General features: G+C 39.8%; 1 long non-coding RNA gene across 1 annotated transcript in view; it reads right to left on the bottom strand.

The window, feature by feature from the left end:
- Nucleotides 1-18995, bottom strand: part of LOC148508610 (uncharacterized) — a 30838-nt gene extending 11843 nt beyond the window's left edge. Inside the window, exons 1-2 of the long non-coding RNA XR_015869574.1 lie at nucleotides 16571-18995; nucleotides 1501-1682 (exon numbers count right to left, since the gene is read on the bottom strand). This is a non-coding gene — a long non-coding RNA (uncharacterized LOC148508610). The remainder of the gene's footprint in view (nucleotides 1-1500; nucleotides 1683-16570) is intronic.
- Between the last annotated feature and the right edge of the window lie 1129 nt (nucleotides 18996-20124).

Genomic DNA, 20124 nt, shown 5'->3' with positions numbered 1-20124 from the left:
AATATTTTCTCACTATGCATTTGGGATGTGGTAAGTTAGATCAATGGATTATAATAAGAGGCAGTGCCAGTATTTATAAATGATTTTTTATGACAAAATTTTCTCTACATGTATTTCTGATTTGTTTGTGTATTATTTAAACTTCACATTTTTTGTATATGATTTATAGGCATATGTTTTTATCTAGATGTGGTTTTTCACTATATCATTTTTGTATTTGCTGTGTTTGAGCACATAATTTTGAAAGTTTATTACACGTGTCTCTTCTGTGCATGATTTTCGTGCATAGATCTTACATATATTTATTTTTCACATAGTATGTACTTTTGTATATGTTATTCTTAGATATGTATACCGAGTGGTTGCACCTTGGTACCTACAGGTTTTTATGTATGATAATGATGTCACTATTTATGTTATTGTAGGTTGCCATGACGCCGGGTCCCTGCGGGGTGTCGTCACTTCCAGTTCCTGCGGAGTTGCCGTGACCGGAAGTGCGGCTGCAGGATGGAGCCCGGGTGTACAATGCGCCTCGTTAGGGGTGAGTAGACATAATGTATAAATACTTTGTTTGTCTGTATGTTTGCCATTCTGTTGTCCTGAGGAAGGGGAGAAGGACCCCGAAACGTCGACTGATTAAAATTCCCTCGGCTGAGGGTTTCACGTGTTTTACCAGTCTCCGAGTGCCGCCTGTGATTTTGTGTACAGGGTGTATTGGGGGTGCTGTCCTCCGGGAGGGCACCAGAGCAAGGTTTGGACTGTGTGTCCATTTGACACAGAGTGAAGGAGTGCTGGAGCACTATACATATATATATAGAGAGAGAGAGAGAGAGAGAGAGAGAGTCACAGAGATGGCAGCACTAATATAAGTAAAGGCAGCAAGACACAAGACAACGGTATATTAAAACATTTCAGATAATTATTTATTCCACCATCATCAGGGTACTCTGATAATGGAGGAATAAATAGTACTCCAAAATGTTAGAATATACCTGTGTCTTGCTGCCTTTACTTAGCTGAGTTCCGCCATCTCTGTGACTGTATCTTTGGACTCCTGTGTGGGTCCTAATAGGGAGGGCCACCGGGGACTGTTTTATGTGTATTTGGAGTGCCACCCCAATTGATTGTTTATATATATATATATATATATATATATATATATACACACACACTTCACAAATCCACATATTTATATTTTTCTATACTCTGTCTCCTTGCTTTTTTCCTCTGTCGATGATTTGAAACCAACCATTGCATTAAACATAATTTGTTTCATTGTTCATCTGTTACATTTAAATGATTAGTTAAACATTAAAGGGTAATATTCTTCTTTTAGCTAAATATTAAAACTTATTAACCAAATAATATACTTGATGAATTAAGTTCTCCTTTTGAACATGAACACAGACATGCCTACAATAGTTATTTCTATAATAAAATATCAACAATAGTGGACAGTGACATTATTTTTACAAATACACTTTAAATCTCCTTAATTACCTGAATGATACATTGGGGTTTATGTAATAGAGTGTGAGCAACAGATGCTGTGGGAAATTCTGCGAGACTTCCTGCATTTTTAAAGCGGCAATCATTCTAAAAGCAAAACCAAGCTGGTTTTGCCTATAACATAAGCCTCATTATCTTTTTCTGGACCATGACTTTTGAGATTTGTTTTGTTTCTGTAAAAAAAGTTCAGATTGTTACCATTGTATTGTCAATAATAATATTGAACACTTAATATTATTACATTTATTATATTTGACTTTTAAGGCACCACACAGTGACCACTGTCACTTACAGGGAACATATATACTAACAGTGAAAACTGACAGGACATGAGGAAAGGGTAACTCATTGTATATTGATTGACAGACAAAGGCGACTCACAGGGATGGGATGACAGCACTCAATGAGCCTGTACACTAAAAAAGTCAGGATATGGTGTCAGAGTGACTGAATTGGATTTGGAGATAACAGAAAAGGAGTACTGGAGGCATGGGTTGTGTTAGGGGTTGGACAAGAGGAAACAGCCCTTATCATGTGAGCTTAAATATTAAGAGGAGGGAAGAGAATACTAAAATGCATGTTTGAAGCTGGTGAGACTGTGAGATACTGTAGTGCGACTTTGCAATGGAGTAAAAGGGTGCCATATTTGGAGATATCTTAAAGGCAATGGAAGAGCGGAGGTGATTGGAGAGAGTGAGGATAGCATGAGATTGAAAATGTCTGAGGTAGTGGAAGGATTAAGTACTTTGAATATAAGAGTTAGAATTTTTAACTGGCATTTGAGGTGAATGAGGGACAATATAGCAGTTTAAAGAGGGTGGAGGACAACACAACGCGGTTAGGGAGAAAAATAAGATAAGCAACAGATACATTTAATTGGAAAAAGCAATTTTGGTGGAGGCCACAACTCGTGTACAATTTAAAAAGCACTGTGACATTCAGGATGAGATGACAGAGAGGTTCGAAAAGACAAAAATGAAGAGTAAGGAAGACAGGGGAATGATAGGTGAATTTGAGTATCATTAGGATAAAGGTTCCATTGGATATCAATAGACTTGAAGACTTTCAAATGGGAGGATGTATGTAGGGAGAAGAGGAGGGATCCAACAACAATACTTAGAGATACCAACAGGTAAAAGAATGTGGGGAGTGGACTTAGGGCCTGATTCAGACTGGCTTTTGAGCGCTGAGCGCTCGCAAGCAGGTCAATGGTGCCCTAGTGCGCATGCGCACGATGGAGGGAGCTCCGTCATGCGCATGTTTGAGACCCACATACTGATAGCCAAGCTGTCGCTATGGGTCTCGCACCAAAGGGGGTGTGCTCTCGATGGTGACTGACCGCACGCCCCCTTTGGTGGGCGTACCGGGGGCGTTGCTGCCCAGACGGAGGCGTTCCCATGGGAACACCTACCGTCTGGGGCCGGCCCCACTGAAATCACTAGTGACGTCAGTGGGAGTGCTTTTGGCTATGCGAGTGGCCAGGAGGCCGCTCCAATTTTAGGTACGAGGGCCCTGGTTCAGAGCGAGCGCTCTGATCAGAGCGTCCGGCTCTGAATCAGGCCCTTAGCCTGTTGAAGAATGGGCAAGGCTTCTGGAGATATGATGCTAAAGAGGTAGGATGGAATGGTGTACTTGGGGTATATGGTGTCAGGTAATGATAACTGGAGGACATTAACTACATCACCAAAGGAGAGGGAGATGCAAGATATGGTGGGATGGAAAGTAGGGTAGGTATAAGAACAGGTTTGAGAGATGAGAGAGCCTTTTGGATGATGTCAATCTTGGATGTGTAATAGATGGCAAAGTCAAGGGCTGAGAGGGAGGGGGATAAGGGAGGAGTTAAAAGACAAATGAGGGGAGTGAATGTGGCAAAGAGGCTACACTGATTGGAAGATTTAGATATTGGTTTTGTGGTTGGAGACTTAAAGACTAAGGGGTGTATTTATTAATCCTTCATTTTACGTTTTCATAAATTTCCCAACAGTTTTGTGATCTGCTTATTTACTAAAACCGAATTTACAAAAAAACCCACTTTACAATAGAGTTGAACATCAAAGACAATTGATGTTATTTTCTATTAATTTTGACAATGATTTTAAATTTAGTTTATTTGCATTTTTAAAATTGTGGCTTAAAGTCACATTTTAGTATTTTTTTTTGCTTTGTTTTAGTGAAGATTTAGTCAGCAGACCTCAGTTTTCACTTTGGTCTAGTTTTAGTCAATGTTTTAGTCATCATTTTTTGCAAACAGTTTAATGATATTGTAATGGATTTACTAAAGTATTTTTCTCTAAAATTCCCTTGAGAACTTGCAGTCAGCATAACTTCACCTATGTGTTTAGTAATCTATTCTCAATAAGCTGAGTGAGAATGTGCTACATACTTATATAACATAGTACTATTCAATATTTCCCATATATAATATACAAATTAATGCCTTACATTTGTTAGAACAAGTTTAATACACCATCATATTTCCTTTACACAGGTCATATATTTATTTTATGCAAATATCTAGAACATATACTTGTTCTTTAAAAATGAATAAAAACCTTACTTCAAAAATAGAAAGTAGTGTATGTAGTAACCAGTGTTAATGTAGGCAAGGATTTAAATTGAGTATAAGGGGTAAATATACTAAGGTTCGATTTTGCATTTTGAGTGATTTAGCATTCGATTTGCATTTGATTTGTATTCGATTTTGCATTTGAGTATTTACTAAAGACCAAATCAAATGTAAAATTGAATGTAAAATCGAATTTTAGTCAAATCGACCTCAAATCGAACATCGGAAAAACATTGGTACTTTTACATAGACCAACACTCAAATCCCTTATTTACTATCATTCAATTTGAAATCGTACACAAAATTGAACTTCTAAATCGAACTTCAAATCCCCAAATGAATAGACCTGCTTTATGCTTTCGATTTGAGCATAAGAAGATCAGATTGACACAGATACATGCATAAATCAGTGAGATGCATGCATGTATCTGAATGTAAAAAGCAAAGAATTTGTTAAATGTAGAAAAAAAAAGACGTGAGGTACCTCCCAAAACAGAACCAGCCCCAGACTTTTCAAAGCCAGTCATGGTTGTCTAAGTACAGGGAAAAAATTGTGTAGGGTTCCCCCATACTTAGTACAACCAGCACTGGGCTCTGGGAACCAGTTCTGGTTCCGAAATTACAATGGAAAAAATTGTGTAGGGATTCCCTGTAAAGACAAAAAAGGGAATGGAGTCCGCACTGGTGTAACATAAAATAGATATTAATTGTATCTCAATTATAGAACCAAATTCAAGTCTATCACCAAAGTTTAAACAAATGATATTTATTAAAGAAGATTTTTACTCTGGATGACTTATTATTGGTGGTGCACCCAAAACAATTTGTGCTATACACATATATCAAAGAAACAGAATTTGCAAGAGGGCAAAGTCTGAAAAAAGACAAATAAGTCTTTATAAGTCTTTATGGGGCACTCTTGAAACAAATGTCAATATTGGAAATATTAAAATATACTTTAATTAATTGCCTTGGCTAAAATAAAGTCTAATTCACAACAAACTTAGTAAAAGACAAACATATACAGTAAATGTGTGACACACAAATGCACACAATAAGCAAATCATAATCAGGATCGTATGGTCTGTGGTAGCATGAACATGAGGTTGGTATATCCTGTGAATAGGTAAATCGTAATTACAATCGTATGCTCTGTAATAGTATATATGCAAGGTTAATATATCCTATTAAATTACATAACTCATAATACTATGTCTACCTCTAGGTATTATGAGTATCAGTAACATAAATTGTATTATTATGTACTGATAGTTATATCAATATAAATAGGCAAAAATATGATGATTTATAGGGTCCTAATAAGTTACCCACTAGATAAATTTCTGTAAGGTACAAGTAAAAATATATCACCCACAATAAATAGAAAGGATGATCAATAAGTCAATAAATTGTACAATAGAAATCGAAAATTACTTGTTTTCCATGATCACATCTATTAGCATAACAGAAAAACTGTTAATCATGCAGCATATCCCAAGATCAAAATTCCATAATCAATAAGTACATCTGATTTATTTTGGTCCGATGAAAATTCCAGTGGTAAGGGAAAGTAACCAGTTTACAGTTAGGTATAAGATATCATACAATAGTCAGATCATTATTAGTGCAGTATGTATCCACAATCTCAAAATAATAAAGGCATAACATTACACTTAATAATGCACATAATCCAGAACCCAATGAAATCACAGGTTATATCCTGGCATTGTCAATAATTCATAGAGACACCTACCTTATATAATACCAATATTAGTTAAATAATCAATTGTATAGTCTGTATGAGGAAATATAATCCCTTGATGGGCCAGTGCAAAAAATTGTTTTGTAATAATGTTGTATGTATGGTCTACAAGTGATTATTGATACACTGTTATAGTGAATTCAGAGTGATCACATTAGATGAAGGTCCAGTATCACATGGAGATTATACTGGTGTATGTGCCAAGGGATTTGACTGATGTATAGAGTCAGGGATGAAAAAAGTAAGATCTGTGGTACTGGGAACGCATACCCACTTCTGCTTTCCCTGGTCTGGTTCTGACAAGAGATGAGAGAGTGGGACAGCGTGACACACAGATGAAATGAAAGTTAGGCACTTCTGCTGTTTGAGGAAAAGCTGTGTCTCTCCCCTGTTACCAATGGGCATTGCAGGGGGAGTCACATGCAGGGACCTCAAATGAGAGAGTGCTTTGAAAGGATAGTGAAGTACCTGGTTTGGAATGGAGGAAGGACCACGGCTGCAAGTGCTGTGTGTGAGGACCCTGGTGCTGTACACTGTTCAGACGCGCATTTCGCCGGTATGACTTGGTCACCTGATCGTGAGGTGGTGTACTTGCTTCCTGGTAGTTAAAGGGCGTGTGCCCAATCAGTGAACTGTATTGGAAATTGACTGCTGTTACAGCCAATCCTGGTAAAGCGAGTGTTGAGCCAATCAGCATAGTTGAAAGAATCAATGGGTGTGACGAATAGGTCAATTAGCATAAGTAAACAAAGCGGAGCGAAGGAATCATTATAGTGTGTTTGTTAGTGATCCAGCTACTGGGATATGGTCTATGTAGTTACAGGAGTAAAATATAAATAAAAAAGTTAAATTAGATGTATTAATAAATAGAGAGATCATAATCGTTAATACAATAAGATATATAAATACAGAATGTAAATACACAATGAGAGTAAAACTGACACAAATATAACCGGGCAGTGAGGCAAACAGATCCCAGGAGTAGGGATGAATGAGAAGAGAGGAAAAAGGAAGAAAAAGAAAAAGAAATATAGTAACTTATTTGCAATGAGGTGGAATAATATTTAAGGAAGGAATGTGATTGGTAATTTATTTACCCTGGAACTTATTCCCTTTTACTTTATCCTGTTAGTACAAGATATCGTTTCCTAAATTCACTTTTTTCACCACTACTTCACTTTCTTACCTTTGCTCACTTACGTTATTTATATGTACGTGAGATCTCTACACTTCTCTAACATATCTCAGGTCTGAATTTTGCCTCATTCGATCCCTCACACACCTTATTCAATCCGCATATTTTATTACTTAATTTGTCACTCCATACCCATCATACTTCTCCTTTATATGATTTCACATTCATTCCTTAAATATTATTCCACCTCATCACACATAAGTTACTATATTTCTTTTTCTTCCTTTTTCCTCTCTTCTCATTCATCCCTACTCCTGGGATCTGTTTGCCCGGTTATATTTGTGTCAGTTTTACTCTCATTGTGTATTTACATTCTGTATTTATATATCTTATTGTATTAATGATTATGATCTCTCTATTTATTAATACATCTAATTTAACTTTTTATTTATATTTTACTCCTGTAACTACATAGACCATATCCCAGTAGCTGGATCACTAACAAACACACTATCATGATTCCTTCGCTCCGCTTTGTTTACTTATGCTAATTGACCTATTCGTCACACCCATTGATTCTTTCAACTATGCTGATTGGCTCAACACTCGCTTTACCAGGATTGGCTGTAACAGCAGTCAATTTCCAATATGGTTCGCTGATTGGGCACTCGCCCTTTAACTACCAGGAAGCAAGTACACCACCTCGCGATCAGGTGACCCAGCCATACCGGCGAAATGCGCGTCTGAACAGTGTACAGCACCAGGGTCCTCAAACACAGCACTTGCAGCCGTGGTCCTTCCTCCATTCCAAACCAGGTACTTCACTATCCTTTCAAAGCACTCTCTCATTTGAGTTCCTTGCATGTGAATCCCCCTGCAATGCCCATTGGTAACAGGGGAGAGACACAGCTTTTCCTCAAACAGCAGATGTGCCTAACTTTCATTTCATCTGTGTGTCCCGCTGTCCCACTCTCTCATCTCTTGTCAGAACCAGACCAGGGAAAGCAGAAGAGGGTATGCGTTCCCAGTACCACAGATCTTACTTTTTTCATCCCTGACTCTATACATCAGTCATATCCCTTGGCACATACACCAGTATAATCTCCATGTGATACTGGACCTTCATCTAATGTGATCACTCTGAATTCACTATAACAGTGTATCAATAATCACTTGTAGACCATACATACAACATTATTACAAAACAATTTTTTGCACTGGCCCATCATGGATTATTTTTCCTCGTGCAGACTATAAAATTGATTATTTAACTAATATTGGTATTATATAAGGTAGGTGTCTCTATGAATTATTGACAATGCCAGGATATAACCTGTGATTTCATTGGGTTCTGGATTATGTGCATTATTAAGTGTAATGTTATGCCTTTATTATTTTGAGATTGTGGATACATACTGCACTAATAATGATCTGACTATTGTATGATATCTTATACCTAACTGTAAACTGGTTACTTTCCCTTACCACTGGAATTTTCATCGGACCAAAATAAATCAGATGTACTTATTGATTATGGAATTTTGATCTTGGGATATGCTGCATGATTAACAGTTTTTCTGTTATGCTAATAGATGTGATCATGGAAAACAAGTAATTTTCGATTTCTATTGTACAATTTATTGACTTATTGATCATCCTTTCTATTTATTGTGGGTGATATATTTTTACTTGTACCTTACAGAAATTTATCTAGTGGGTAACTTATTAGGACCCTATAAATCATCATATTTTTGCCTATTTATATTGATATAACTATCAGTACATAATAATATAATTTATGTTACTGATAATCATATTTACCTAGAGGTAGACATAGTACTATGAGTTATGTAATTTAATAGGATATATTAACCTTGCATATATACTATTACAGAGAATACGATCGGAATTACGATTTACCTATTCACAGGATATACCAACCTCATGTTCATGCTACCACAGACCATATGATCCTGATTATGATTTGCTTATTGTGTGCATTTGCGTGTCACACATTTATTGTATATGTTTGTCTTTAACTAAGTTTGTTGTGAATTAGACTTTATTTTAGCCAAGGCAATTAATTAAAGTATATTTTAATATTTCCAATATTGACATTTGTTTCAAGAGTGCCCCATAAAGACTTATTTGTCTTTTTTCAGTCTTTGCCCTCTTGCAAATTCTGTTTCTTTGATATTCCCTGTAAAGACCAGAACCAGCACCGGACCCTTTCTAGTGGGGAGCTGATGCCACAGCCAGGGGAGCTCTATCACCAGGCACCCCCAGCCAAAGCATCAGCCCTGAATGCTAGTCAGCCAAGGCCAGGGATCCCTGGGGAGTTGGGGACCCCCCAATAAAGGGGTACCCTCTGCAGAGCACCCCTGGCCCAGATTTATAGCCCCGGGCTTTTCCCACCACCCCTGGGCGATAGGTGGTGGGTTGATAGTGTAGGTGTACTGTAAAAATACAATAATAAAAACATTGTCTTTACAATAGAACTGCAGGTCCCAGCAAGCCTCCCCCACATGCTGGTATTTGGAGAACCACAAGTACCAGCATGCAGGGCATTAAGTGCCCACTGGTACCTGTAGTTCACCTGTAAAGAGCTGCTTGTACTTGTGGTTCTCCAAGTACCAGTATGCAGGGGAGGTTTACTGGGAACTGCAGTTCTACTGTAAAGACAATATTTTTATTATTCTATGTTTACACTACACCTACACTATCAACCCGCCACCCACCGCCAAAGGGTGGCAGGGATAGCCCCGGGCTATCAGTATAGGCCAGGGGTGCCCTGGAGAGGGATCTCTGGCCTGGGCTGAATAGTGGTCAGAGCTGATGCTGCAGCTGGGGGGGCCTGGTGAAAGGGTTCCACTGGCTGTAGCATCAGCTCCTTCCCCTGCTAGAAAGGGTCCAGTGCTGGTTCTGGACTTTGCAGGGGATCCCTACACAATTTTCCCCATGTAATTCCAGGACCAGGTCTGGTTCCCAGACCCCAGTGTTGGTTGTACTAAGTTTTGTGGGGTTACCTCACATATTTTTTTCCCTAAATTTAACTATTTAGAAGCTTGTTACAGTCAAATACTTGCATGGATCTCACTGATTTCTGCATGTATCTGTGTGAAAACGAATTGCTCATGCTGAAAGTGAAAGCATGAAGCAGTTTATGCAGTTAAGGATTTGCAGTTCATTTTGAAGTGGGATTTGCCATTCTATTTGAACATGAACATGTCAAATTGAACAGCAAATCACTGTTCCAAACCAAACCAAATCAAATTCGAGTTGAGAAATGCATCTCAAATCGAATGTTAGTATATAAGGTATTTGAAGAGAGATTTGAACGTTCGATTTGAGTCGGTTTGAGGTGACCTAAATCGAACTACAAAATGAAAGTCAAATTGACCCTTAGTAAATTTAAGTCTTAATCGCTTAGATTAAAATTGAACACAGATTTTATGTCATTTTCGATATGAAAATGTTTATATTATCGATATCATTACAATTTAGTCCAAAAAAAATGTCCTTACAATTTAGGGCCATATTCAATTATGCTGCGAAAAGTTGGAATTACTGATGATGTCATTTTCGCATGTTTCAATTATCCCTGTATTCAATTAAATACAGGGATAAAAAAATAGGGGTATGTTTTCACCATGTTTTACATGGTGAAAAAAAGTGCAGAATTGGGGTTTAGGGGTGCAGGCTTAAAAAAAATAGCCTGCACCCCTGGGAATAGCCCCTAAAAATGAACTGTGTTAAAAAAAAAATAGGGACACACCAAAAAAATGATTTAAATTTTGGGGTTAAAAAAAAAATGCGGAACAAGTTTTTAAATAACGAAATTAATTCAGGGGTGTTCCCAAGTATGTGGCTGGTGTTTAAAAGAATGCGGCTGGTAGCGGCAGGTGCATTCTTGCTGAATTTTTAAATATAATTTTAGGGACTTAAAAATATGCTTACCCCCATTTTCATGTACCCCAAATTTGATAGGAATAGTTATTTAAAAAAAATCTAAGTGCTGTTCTTCACCACTTCTTCATAGCCACAAATATGCACCTGCTGTGGCTATTAGAAAACCTGACTTCCTGCAGCAGGTAAAAATGTGGGTACCCATAGTGATCCCCTATGTTTAGACATCTTTAGGGGGGTACAGAAACACACAAATCTCAGGTGCACAACTTCCAAATTATTAATAATATATAAATGCAATAAAATTTTGCAATCAATAGAGGTTTTTAGCATAATCATGGCCAAGGTTATGGGCCTACCCACCATATCCAGGTAACCTCTTTAGGGTAGGTCCCTAACATACTAGGGTTCAAATCCAGAGCACAGAATCACCCAAAACTGGCCCAGCCAAGCTGCCCCAGGGCACCACCATAGTAAGAAAAGTGCAGTGTAAAGAGATAGTTAAGAGCAGCTGCAGCTGCATATAAAGAATGAAATTAAAAAGTGAAGTACATATATATTAAACACACAGTGAAGGGTTAAAATGTGTCTTTAGGGGGTCCCTGGAATATTTCCCGAAAATTCCTGTTTTTTGGCGATACTTACCTTTCCGCCGGCTCCGTTTTTGTTTATTTCTAATTGAATACGGGGATAAAGTGAGCATGTGCCCGATAATTTATTTCCTGAAAACCTCCAAAGTGGAGCGAAAAGTCCAGCACGGACTTTTCACTCCAAATTGAATACCCCCCTATGTCGTTAAAAAAATGTCATCATTAACTATTACTTAAATGAACACTGCCTATAATAGATAAGTAGGGATGCTTTACATATGAAAAAATAGTGTCACACTGATTGGTTAGAATGTGGCAGTTCTCTGTGTTTCCTTAAAACTTTCATTTCAGAAATAGGTGAATTATTTGGGCGGTTTTGTGTCGGTTTACAGGTGTTTTTGAAGTCTGCTGCTTTTTAAATATGGGACTTATATTCTTTAAATAGTATATTATTGATGGCACTTTGATGGTAAATTATATTGAAAATTCTGTTTTCTCTGTGATTTCCAGTCAGTTTGGGCTTTAGTAATCAGCAGATCAGAAAACTACAGAAAATGCAAAAGCAGTGCTTGGTAAATATACTCACAAGAGTCAATGTTATAAGTAAAATTCCAAACCTAACTGTCTTCATTGTTTAGATACATCTTTGCACAGTGCTTCTAACTATATCCGGATCTGAACACTCATTTTTTTTCATTTCTCTTTTCTATTTTTGGAGATATAATTTATCTATTTCTAATGGGTGTGGGGAGAAATGCTCCAATAGTCCAGTATCTTTTAGTAATGCTGCAGTGATGCTGACTGCCAGGATCCCGTACCCAACCTGCAGAGACACAGAGACTGAGAATGGGACAACATGAGGAGAGTCAGGGGAGGAGCAGGTATTCCTACTTACCTTGAAGTTCTGCAGGAAACCCTGGGGCTAAATCTATTAAAGGTTGGTTTTGGGTTCTTGGGCATTTTTTCATCGTTTTTGTAAACTGACTTTACTAAGGGCAAAACCGACCAAAGTACAGACTTTTATAAACTTTAGAATATCGGACAAGCAAACGATTATTAAACATAAAACAGAAAAGGACCCACAAATTTACTAACGATTGGTAAATCGACTGCAAATCTGGTCAAACAATAGACCTGCCTGAGACAGGTCAGTTTGGGAGAAGCACAGTATTATTATCACATTTTATTTATAAAGCACCACAAGTGGTCTGCAGTGCCATATATATGGCAACAGTAGTACAGTACAGGGTACACAGAATATTATATTACAAGACAGTAACCAAAACATAAACAGAGCACAAGTAACAATTACCACCACAATTCTCAGTACACAATACAGCTGGGAAGACTGTCTTTGAAGTGCTAGAGAAGAGGGCTGTGAGAATGGTAGGGAGGAGGACCCTGCTCCTACAATCTAGGGGAGAGGAAAGGCAGACATATGACATTAGGTGTGAGCATGTGGATGGGACCTGTGGGCAGGATGTAGGTGGGGTACATATGGCTGAGGCAGGAGAGTGGGGTGAGTGACCTGGTGAAAGGGTTATGTGGTTGAAACGTATGCTTTGATGAATAGGTAGGTTTTTCAGTGCACGTTTGAAGCTATGCAAGGTCGGGGAGAGCCCGTTCGAGTGAGGGAGCTTATTCCAATGAAGGGGGGCTGCAGGGACAACATCTTGGATTCAAGCATGAGATGCAGTAACCAGGGTAGAGGAGAGGCAATGGTCATTGGCCGACTGGGAATGACAGAAGGGAGTATGTAAGGAGATAAGACTGCAGATGTAGGGAACAGTGGAGTTGGATTTGAAAGTGAGGAGTTTGAAGAGGATTCTGTAGTGAAATGGGGGCCAGTGCAGGTTTTGGCAGAGGGGAGTGGTGGAAGTTGAACAGGGGTAGAAGAATATAAGTCTAGCTGCAATGTTGAGAACAGATTGGAGGGGAGTGAGATGGCAACGTGGAAGGCCAGTGAGGAGAAGGTTGCAGTAGTCAAGGCAAGAAATTATTTGTGAGTGAATAATAAGTTTGGTAGCATTCTGGGAGAAGAATGTCCTTCTGCAAGCAATGTTGCATAGCTGGAACTGACAAGATTAAGCCAGATATTCAATATGGTGGGGGGAGAAGGAGAGGGCGGAGTCAACGGTGAAATTGGAGAACAGGGGAGATGATGGTCTTGTCAACAGTGATAGAGAGATTGGTGGGGTGGAGACTCTGTTAGGGGGGAAGTTGATGAATTTGGTTTTGTTCATGTTGAGTTTCAGAGAGCACTCGGACATCCAAGCAGAGATTATGGAGAGGCAGCTGGATACCCGAGAGAGGACGGAATGGGAGAGTTTAGGAAAGTAGAGGTATAGTGGTGTGTCATTGGCATAGAGATGGTATTGGAGGCTGAAGGAACTGATGAGTTCTCCTAATGAAGAGGTGTAAAGGGAGAAGAGAAAGGGGCCCAGGACAGTAACCTGTGGGACACCAATGGATAGAATTGAAGGGGAGGAGGTGGAGCCAGAGGCAAGTGAGGTAAGAGGTGAACCAAGCATGGACACTGTTGGAGAGGCTAATAGTCTGAAGGGTGCGGAGGAATAGAGGATGATCCACAGTGTCAAAGGCCACAGAGTGGTCCAGGAGGATGAGCAGTCAGAAGTGGCCCCTGGATTTGGCTGCAAGCAGGTCATTGGTGACTTTAACCAGGGCAGTTTCAGTGGAGTGAAGTGGACAAAAGCCAGATTGGGATGATCAAGGATGGAGTTGTCAGAGAGGTAGCTGGTGAGGTGGCTGTAGACAAACCTCTCAAGCTATTTGGAGGAGAAAGGGAGAAGAGAAATGGGGCAGCAGTTTTTTTTAGTATAGGTGTGAGAAGAGCATGTTTGAATGGCAAGGAAAAGATGCCAGAGCGATAAGTTGAAGAGGTGAGCAAGGTGGGAGCAGGTAGTGGTGGAGTGGGAGTGGAGGAGGCTAGAAGGGAGGGGGTCAAGAGGGCAGCTGGAGGGGGGAGAGGAAAAAATGAGGGAGTGAAGCTCATCACCTGTGGTGTGGCAAAAGCAGGACAAGGTAGTGTGACCAGGAGGAAGGGATGGTGGGGATAGGTGGGGCTGCAGCGGGGAGATCAGAGAAATTGTGAGGAATTACCTAAATTTTGGAAGAGAAGAAGGAGGCAAAGTCAGTTGCAGCAAGGGATGATGGAAGGGGAGGAGGGGGGTGAAGGAGAGTGTTGAAAGTATCAAAGAGGCAGCGGGGATACACATCATTATAATCTGTACAGGCTTTGTTAGGTGTAAATGTATAGAATTGGTTAAGAATATAAAAATGTGTGGATTCCCCCTAAAATCAATTACCAGTCCTGGACCTCTCAGTCTGGGCTGGTAATGGAAAATCGGGAGAACAAAATGGTGTGGCTTTCTCTCCATTTTCTAATAACTAATGCCATTCTTAACCAGGCGGAGGGTTCTGCTCATTTTGTTATTTTATCAAGATCATTGGATGCATACTTGGACCGAAGAGGAAATAAACAACAATTTGGTAAGTATGTAATTGGTTTATTTGGATTATGCAGTGTTTATTTTTTTTATAAAATATTACACAGTCGATATAAAAGTCTTGTCGTTATTGCTGGGGCTGGCTTATTTGCTGGGGCTGGCTTGCTGGAACTTGTAGTACACCTGTAACAATCAATATTAGTATATTTTTTACCATTAACCCTGAATTCACCACTTAGTCATACTGGAACTGGTAGTTTTCTTGGGAAAGGGAACCCCATTTTATTTTTGGAGTCCCCAGTTTATGAAAAATTCCAGCCCTGGCTGACCAGTGTGGGAGTGGTTGCCATTATGGTAGGGGGACCACATCTTGTGGGTCTCCCTGCTATAGCATGATCCCCCCAGATGTTTCAGCCCATTTCCTAGATTTTTAGAATTCAGGAGAACCCCACACCATTTTCCCCCTGATTTTCCATTACCAGCCCAGGCTGAGAGGTCCAGGGATGGTTATTGATTTGGGGAGGAGAACCTCCACATGTTTTTTTCAGTTTTAACTAGTTATGTGCTTTTACCCTAACAAAGCCTGCACAGATCATAGTGCCATAGTGCTCTGTGTAATACTTGCCCTGAACTCACCTGCCTCAGGCAGCCCTATAGTCTGGGAGGGTTTGCCATCATTTTATGGTTGAATTTTAACTTTTAATGGTCAAAACTGACAGCAAATACAACAGAGAAAAACAACTGATATCAATTTAAATTGAAACCCGATCTAGCAGCCTAATTCAGTTTGAATTTTAAGAGCTAATATGCATGCAGCCAGCCAATTTTTGCACTCTGTGCATGGCTATGCATTGCCATGTGTGTGTGCGCTTTCTAGCCACTGCGATTGGGAATGAGAGCGCAGTGTGTACGCAGACTCATTGCACAGTGATTGACAGGAAGTACCGTTTGTGGGTGGTGACGGGGGGGGGATTGGTCAGGTGAATGCAGGCATGTCAGTGCATTGGGACGGCGTTGCAGGGGTGTGTGTAAATTAGTCACTGCAATACCATACGCAGCCTGAGGCCTCATAGCGTATGCTGATTCTAGCAATTCTTGAGTTAGGTCTAACCTACTTTAACTGTGCATATGGGTCCGATTTTACTCGATGTTACTGATTGTTTCGCTATGTTTCCCAAGTGTACAGATGTGAGTAGTAGTTTATTGAGCGCCCTCATTTTAGGCTGAGATTGCATTGCAAATGCAAGCATTTATATATCACTGCTGATATCTGCAACCGCGTTGCGAGCGTATAAGCAGATTTATGATCCTTGTTGAATCAGGGCCTATGTCTTTCAGTTTCCATCATTTTTGGCATAAAACCAAAACCGAGGATTAGTAAATATATACTGGCTGGATCCTGTGGAGAAGATGTTACAGAGGAGAAGAATGGAGAATGGAGGGGAAATACAGAAATAGTGCATATTGTCTAAGCAGTCATATGCTCTAAGGTTCCAGCCAGCATGCAGTTTGGGAATCATTGTGATAGGGGAGTCACTCGCTCTTTCTGTTTCCATGCTGGATACACCACTGCTTAATTTGCATTAAGAACATTTACATATTAATAAAACAATTGACATAATTTAAACTTATTACCTTGGTAAATAAAGTTTAGGCATCATTGACGTCCACAGACTTCTATAAGAATGGAGGTCATACTGTAACAACAGATTATCACACAGCTTCAAGTTGACAAGTAGAGTGGCTGTGTCACCCATGCCTTTTGCACGTTTTGCAATTATGGGCAACTTATCATTTGTTATCCACTCACAGTCATAGAATCTCCTTCTGCTGTTGTCATTCCTGTGATGCTTTTCCAGGTGGCCACTTTTTTATTTATGAGGTATATTCAGAACTAATATGCCATTCAGATCATTGTAGTTCTGAAGGATTCTTTCAACCAAAATGCATTCCTCCTCAGAGAATGACAGGGCTCTTGAAGTGTTACTGCCCTCTTACATATTGAAGGATTTCCATCATCTCCTTTTCCTTAGAGCTCTGTCTCTGTATGGGTTTGGCGGCACTTAAAAGAATCTCTATTTTTACTGTACTTCCTTTATATCATTGTCAGATGGTGGTGGTCCCACTTTCTCCACTGTTGGTTTGGGGTTGTGGGATTACTTCCTGGAGAACCTGTGGAGACACTTTGTCCCTATGCTTCATAGCCAATGATACAGTACTTTCTAATTACTTTAAAAAAATCAACACTAGTATTTAATAAGCTACAAAAATCATCTAAAATCAATAATTTACAAGGGTGGCCAAATACTTTTTTCCATTTAGTGTATAAATATATATTACAAAAGAGAGAGAGAACATTTTACCTTGTGCAACAAAAGTTTAGGGATCCAGGGTGTGAACAGACCCTTCTACACATTCCACAAGAGCATGAGTTATGCTGTCACAACAGATCCAATATCTGCATTGCCACCTGCACTCTTTGCATGTTTTGAGTTTCTGGACCTCTTATCCTTTGTGATCCACTTCCTGCAGGTGTCAATCACTTCTGGGTGTTGTGCTACAGCACTGATAGCACATGCACTGCTTTTCCAGATTGCCATATTTCATTTGTGAGGTGTTTTCTGGACCTTTCTACCAATCAGAACATCACATTTCTGAAAGAACATCTCAAACAAAATGTAATTCTCCTACCCAGAGAGAGACTGTTGTATGTACAAGATAATTTTTAAATTTACAATATTATGGTTTGTAACATTTTGGGCCTGATTCAGAGATGCCACCCCAACACACCAAAAAAGCTGGGCGCTAATCAAAAACAATCCTACTATATCACCATACAGCAGCACACACCAGTAGGTTGTGTATACCTACTAAAAAACAAATTTTCCCAAGAAAATCAGCAATAACCACAGAAAATGACCAAATGGTGGTGTGCTAATAAAAAATGGTTGAACACACTAAAATAGGATTGACAGGGCAGAATTTAAACCAGGATGCCAATTTTTGCTCAATATATTTTATATATCAATAATGAGTATCAAATGACAATATACATACATCAAACACACATAAAAAAAAATATATAAAATATAGACCACAATTCGGATCCTCATATATCTATACTAGGACCTAATATTTAGTCCACAGTGCCACTGTTAAGTATTAGTATTTTAAAAACACTTGACTCTCACCAGACTTGTAAATATAAGGAAGTTCTTTTAATGGTCCCACGGACCAATTTTCTTCAGTTTTAATAAAAACGGGATATTCGCAATGATAGTCCTTTATAATAAAGAACTTTTGGTGTGAACAATTCCAATCAGCCCGCATGCATAGTTAGAAGGCTCTGGTTTGAAGGTACATAAAGGCTCCAGTAACATCAACCTGTGACCGCCTCTCTTCAGCCGCTTGCACACTCCGACTGCTGGAGATTTATCTCCGTTGGATTTCCAAGTGATCGGCTTCAGTGATGTACAGAGGCACTAATTAAGTCAGCCTGTGACCGCCTCTCTCTTATCGCCCGTGTGCTGCTAGTCCTGGAAGTCCGTCTCAGTTAGCATATATGCGGCTCACTGTATCTATGCAGCAAAGCTTCCAATTAAAGCAAGATGATGTCTGGCAAGCAGTAACAGCACAATTGTAGGTAATACTGACGCATTTCGCTTCCGCCTATGGAAGCTTTATCAAAGATTATGACCATTCTCTTATAGCAGCCGATGAGATGAAGACAGACTCACATTGGCTGCTGCGTCTATGGAGGGAGCCAGCTGGAGCTCACTCATGAGCTCCGCCTTCTGGCTCCCCCCGCAGTGGGTGATGATGGGAGAGATGTCATGACGCTGATGTTTCTCCCATAGTGCAGGAGAAGAGCCGGTATTCGGAGCGGACAGTGGCGGTCACGTCGGTAGCGGGGATTCAGGTATGTTGTGGAGGTTTTTGTGTGTGTGTGTGTAAGGGGCACTGCATAGAGTTGACCACTACAGGGGTCACTGTATAGGGGGGCTGCTTCATTGGGGCACTGGGGAGGGCGCTACTAGGGTCAATACATAGGGGGGACTACTACTGGGGGCAATGCATAGGGGGCACAACTACTGGGGGCACTGTATAGGGAGGGACTACTACTGGGGGCAATGCATAGGGGGGCTACTACTGGGGGAACTATATAAGGGGCACTGCATAGGGGGGGACCACTACTGGGTATGGGGGCACTATATAAGGGGCACTACTGGGGGCACTGTATAAGGGGACCAATACTGGGGGCATTATATAATGGGCACTGCTTAGGGGGACCACTACTGAGGGCACTGCATAAGGGGCATTACTACAGGGGGCACTGCATAGGGGACTACTATAGTGGGCACTGAATAGGGGTACCATTACTTGGGGCACTGCATAAGGGGCACTGCTATTGGGGACATTGCATAAGGGTCACTACTACAGTGGGCATTGCAAAAGGGGCCTTACTACTTGGGACATTAAGGTGAATAATAAGGAAAAAAAAATGTTCCTAGGGTGACATGAAATGGCGGTATATACGGGTCCCACAAGTTTGTTGCCCAGAGGCCCCGACAGACCTTAATCCGGCCCTGTTTGTCACTAGTGTTAAAAATAAAATGTATCTGTTAAGACTATGGGAAAATAATATGTGTGAGTTGGTTGTAGGGTATATATTGTAGCTGTTAGAGTTTGCTATAATAATTAGAACATTAGGATAAAATACATGTTAGTGTAAAATATTAAAAAATAATATGAATGTGTGCTATTTGTGAACTCACCAAATCAGTTATAGCCTAGAACCTCTTGAGAACCAGAGAAACTGGCGTCTCTGGAACCAAGAACCATAAACAAAGACCAGTATCTCAGCAAAATTGTAGTTTGCTCAGGGTCGCCGCTGCAGCATTCTAGAGACGCAATTCAAGTGCGGTAATACAGTACAGAACCTCCCCTCCTTCACCAACACTACTGAATTATGCATGATGTGGGCAGAGAGTATATTCAAATAGAATTACGCGGTGTTTGGCAGAAAATTCCGAGTTGTTCTGCTGGGATCGGTGACGTAGACGAATATGTGATGTTGTGTTCACAACATCATACTTTATTGAAACAATCTCAGATGTATATGGTATCAGCATTCAATGTAATTCTGTGCAGTGCACAGGTGAATAACATATTTTAGCTTTTATTTATGT

Source organism: Taudactylus pleione, unplaced genomic scaffold, assembly GCF_031769625.1.
Source record: "Taudactylus pleione unplaced genomic scaffold, aTauple2 ptg000353l, whole genome shotgun sequence".
Taxonomy (NCBI): domain Eukaryota; kingdom Metazoa; phylum Chordata; class Amphibia; order Anura; family Myobatrachidae; genus Taudactylus; species Taudactylus pleione.
Note: the sequence above shows the minus strand (reverse complement) of the source record. Positions and strands in the feature narration are given on the sequence as shown.